General features: G+C 47.6%; 1 protein-coding gene across 1 annotated transcript in view; it reads right to left on the bottom strand.

The window, feature by feature from the left end:
• Positions 1–5,000, bottom strand: part of LOC125298787 (protein eva-1 homolog C) — an 82,140-nt gene that overhangs the window by 57,340 nt on the left and 19,800 nt on the right. The window lies entirely within an intron of this gene.

Genomic DNA, 5,000 nt, shown 5'->3' with positions numbered 1-5,000 from the left:
AGCAAGCGTGTGTGTGTGTGTGGCGGAGTTGTTTTTATGGCTAAAAGCTTCCAGCTTTCCCTCCCCCTGGAGTGTTAATTTATGGCTGTTTAAGTGAGTGCCATGGTTTCCCAGGGGAAGGAGAGTGAACGTGGTGGCACGGTCCTCTCCTCGCAGTCTGCCCTGTGCCAACAGACACTTTGCCCTCTGGCACAACCCGAGCCATTCCACTGCAGGCGGGCGTGAACTTGCCATGACCCGGCACAGCAGGGAACAACAGGCACAAATACAAACATAAACATAAACACAAGCGCAATACGCAAACAAGCCCAACAGCAGCGCCAGCAGCCATGACATCACAGCATGGTGCTGCTGCATGCAAAATTAACACACACTTGTTGATGTGTTGTAGAGCGAGGCATGACCTAACTGCAAAAACATGCTCTCACTCTATCTGTCTGCACACACAAACACACCCACCCACTCACACACACACACACACACACGCACACACACACACACACACACACACACACACACACACTGTGCTTTGGGAGGACACAGGGCCAGATGTACTAGCTTTAAGCCCAATTCAGGGCGTGTTGTTTTACTTGAATGTATGTAAAGTCATTGCGGTATGGACAAACGGGCCGCAATGATGTAAAAGCAAACTGCCTGTCGCGGAAGCTGAAAGTGTCAGATTATGTTTGTCATGTCATGCATATGCATTCATGGGAGGATCAGGGGAAAGTGGGAGTTTAAAGCGTAAAAGATGGGAGGGGAAGAGTAAAGAGCCTAGTTATGTATTTCAAGGTATGTACAAAGACTGCTCCTGAAAGCGACGCCTATTCTGCTCTAAATACTTCCGCCTTGTAAAGCAGGTGTTAATCAAATTGCAGTTCAATGTGTCAATAAGAGAACCTTTCAAAGACAACAGAATCGCTATTTAGAGCACCATGGCCCAGTTCCCGAAAGCATCTTAAGCCTAAGAGCCGCGTAAAGTCCCTCTTACTTAATGTTTTAAGATTTGCCGACTGTTTCCCGAAACCATCGTTAGCTTTAGAGCGTCGTGGAAAACACTTTCGTGTGATCTATGAGTGCTCCAGAGTTATCCCACCCGGCTAAGAGAATCTTAACAGTACTTCTCACACTGGTCACCAACAGGACATACAGAGGAATTACAACTTAGAATACATAATCCAATTTACGTTCCCATTCTTAATTGTGTTTACCTGTGATGAATCAGATTTTAGCGTGCAAAATAGCATAGCCTACATTTAATGGTCATAATAATGTGATGAAAAGCGGACAAAAATGCAATCAAGTTATGAAACGAGACGTTGCCAGAATAGTTTGCCATTATCTTTGCTAAGTGAGGGCTATATTTTATTAGGCCTATCAGGGTACAAACAGAGAAAGGAACATGGGGTTTAGTCTGTAGGCCTACTGCATCAAAATCTAAGCCTACACATTTCCTCACTTTCTTACTCGACTTCTTTCTTATCTTCAAATGTGTTCTTAAGTGACACAGCGAAAAAGTATTGCATGGTGCAACAATCTAATCTTAAATAATTACAATTATTTATGTCTGTGTGTGGTATATAACCTACTTGGGATCGCTAAACGTTTGATTCTATTTAATGTTGTCATCAGTTAACTTCATTCAACGGCGCTTGTATGTAGGCGCTGCCATTCAGTTGTGGGCGTTAAGTAATTGCGTTTATGGGCGGAGAAAGGCAGAGAAAGCGGTTTACACTAAGTTGAGCGATTGATAATCACGACGGAAACTTGGGTCTGACAGCGTTCGCAATCTGCGGTGTGTCCATGACGCTGATAACGCTACATTCGCAAATGTACGTACATCTGGTCCACAGTGTTGTGACATGATCTTCCCCTGTGGCTTTGCCAATACATCTGTCTTATAATTATGACATGTTAGTATAAGTGTTAGTTTTGCATGCTTGAAGCATGGTTGACAGACAGACAGGCCTGAAGCAGACACACACACACACACACACACACACACACACACCATTGTGTACCTGAACGCTTCACTCATGTTGGGCGAGAGGGAGGAGGAGTACTGCTAATCCCAGGGACTGCAGTCATGCCCCCACCCAGAGAGAGCTCAGACACAGCCCAGCCGCGCTCATGAAGGCAGACACAGCCCAGCCGTGCTCATGAAGGCAGACACAGCCCAGCCCAGCCCAGCCCAGCACAGCACAGTGCAGCCCAGACACAGCCCAGCCCAGCCCAGTGCAGCCCAGACACAGCCCAGACACAGCCCAGCCCAGCCCAGTGCAGCCCAGACACAGGCCAGAGCGGATCAGAGCAGTGCAGCCAAGCAGGATGTAGGTCACGGACGCACGCAAAGCAGACCATATCAAAGTCAAGCTGTCCTGTTTTATCCTCACACATATTGTAGTCAATGTGTTTGTGTATGTGTGTGTGTGTGTGTGTGTGTGTGTGTGTGTGTGTGTGTGTATGGTGTTTGTGACCAGTCAAAAGGTGTGTGAATGTGTGTATGCATGTGTTTGACCGTGAGAAAGAAAGTGTGTGTTCAGATAAGAGTGTTTGTGTCTGTCCCTTTATTGCTTTATTACTCAAGACTACACACACACACACACACACACACACACACACACACACACAGACACACACACACACACACACACACACCTGATCACTTTCCACTCACTTTTCAGTTTCCAGTTGTGCAGTGCATCCAACCTACCAACCTGATAGAATCAATAACTCTCACACACAACTGATACTATACTCAATAACTCATACTCAATAACTCTCACACACATCTGATTCTTCTGTCTGTGAGCACTTAATGATGAGTCCAGGACCTTAAACCAGCTCCAGTGCTAATTCTGTGCCAAATTGCAGCGTAATGCTCCCAAATGTCTTCTAGTCCTCCAACTGTTCCCATCAGTGGAAATGCCCAGCACCACGTACACAGTCATAGTGACTGGGACTGAGCCATAAATGTAGCCAATCAGCACGCTGCGTCAGGAGCGCGGGGCTGGGGTGTGTGTTGTGAATGACTCTGGCAGGCAGCCAGGATCATGAAGTGTACCTTTAACCCAGTCTTGTGACGACCAGCAATCGCTCGCCTATCTCCACCAATGATCTCAACCTATGTCCACTTAATCTCACGCTGAGACCACTACCTCCAGTCATGTGAGCTCTCTCTCCCTCTCTCTCTCTCTCCCTCTCTCTCTCTCTCTCTCTCTCTCTCTCACACACACACACACACCTGTTTGATATTTCACCCAAAACACGCTCTGGGTGTTCAGTGGCGGTCATGTGACGTCCCGACGGCCGATTAACTGCCAGTAACACTGAAGGGTCTGCAAGCTAATTGGCTTCTTGATAGCTGACCTCTGACCTCTGGTGGGGAAGGGTTTCACGTGATTGACAGTTCAGACCCTGTGCGCTGTTGTGTCAACAGCAGATAAGCAGCCGGGGCTACAGGGAGGAGGATTTCCTCCATATCAGGTCCAGATTAGATAGAGGGGTCACTCACTGTTGGGTCACTCTCGGGGAGTGTGTCTGAATATCGCTACTTGGGGCACTCTGCAGTGCACACACACAGTGAGGTATACATGGTAGGCAGGAGAGGTGCAAGTCCAAGCATGCATGTGGCCAGGGATAAGTATGTGCGCACGTGCACGCTAAGACAAATGGCTTTGCGTGGAGGATGTCTGCATGTGAGTGCATGCATGTGTTTGTTCAAGTAAAGCAGAACTCATTCCCTCCCTCTCTCTCTCCCTGCCTCTATCTCTCTCTCCCCTTCTCATTCTCCCTCTCCATATCTCTCGCTCTCTGTCTCTTTCTGTGTGTGTGTGTGTGTGTGTGTGTGTGTGTGCCTGTGTGTGAGTGTGTATGTGTGTATGTGTGTGTGTATGTGTGTGTGTGTGTGTGTGTGCCTGTGTATGTGTGTGTGTGTGTGTGTGTGTGTGTGTGTGTGTGTGTGTGTGTGTGTGTGTGTGTGTGTGTGTGTATCATGTGTGTGTGTGTGTGTGTGTGAGTGTGTGTGTGTGTGTGTGTGTGTGTGTGTGTGTGTGTGTGTGTGTGTGTATGAGATTGAAAGGACTGATATGGGAGGGTGATCACCTCTCCTATGAGAAACGAAACACATGCTCACTTGCTGGGTACAGGATTTAGGTTACCTGACACAAACCACATCAGTGGGGGGAAACATGGAGAGGAACAGGGAGAGGGAGAGAGAGGGGGGGAGAGAGAGAGAGACAGGGAGAGGGAGAGAGAGGGGAGAGAGAGAGAGAGAGAGAGAGAGAGAATGAGTTCTGCTTGAGTACGAAGAGGGAATGTGACTCCACTGCACGCATGCAGGGGTGGAACTCACACACACACACACACACACATACACACACACACACACCAGCACACACACACACACACACACACACACACACACACACACACACACACAGAGAGCGGAGACTATTACGGTGTTCTCTGGGACTTCCCTCAGTTTTCAAAAGATACAGCTGCTGGCTGTCGGTGACGCTGCATAAGGACTCCAGCTTGCTTTATCTCTCCAGCGTGCTCTACCCTTCCAGCATAGTCTACCTCTCCAGCTGGCTCTACCTCTCCTCTCACTCCTCCTCTCTCTCCTTCCCCACATCACTCCATTCCCACGATGGCACTCTCCTTTTGACTCCACACATGGAACACATCCACTTGCAGCCTTTAAGCTGCAACGCGTCTACTAATAGAGACACAGAAAGTCAGAATAGGTCTCCTTACAAATGCACATAAAAAAAGTATGACCACTAGCTGGAGGTTCCACCCCACATTCCCATTGTTAAAATGTACATTTAATCCAAAACTAAAGGCATTTATGGACGTAAACACACACACACACACACATCATCTTCCTGCAGATTCATTCGAATGTTCTGTTATTTTTATTGGGGGAGTATTTTCATCAAAATGTAATAATTAGACGACCGCACTACATCCAGCACACACAAATGGATGTCTAATGG

The sequence above is a fragment of the Alosa alosa genome, chromosome 8 (genome assembly GCF_017589495.1).
Source record: "Alosa alosa isolate M-15738 ecotype Scorff River chromosome 8, AALO_Geno_1.1, whole genome shotgun sequence".
Classification (NCBI taxonomy): domain Eukaryota; kingdom Metazoa; phylum Chordata; class Actinopteri; order Clupeiformes; family Clupeidae; genus Alosa; species Alosa alosa.
The sequence above is the reverse complement of the archived record's forward strand: the minus strand, read 5'-3'. Positions and strand labels throughout refer to the sequence as shown.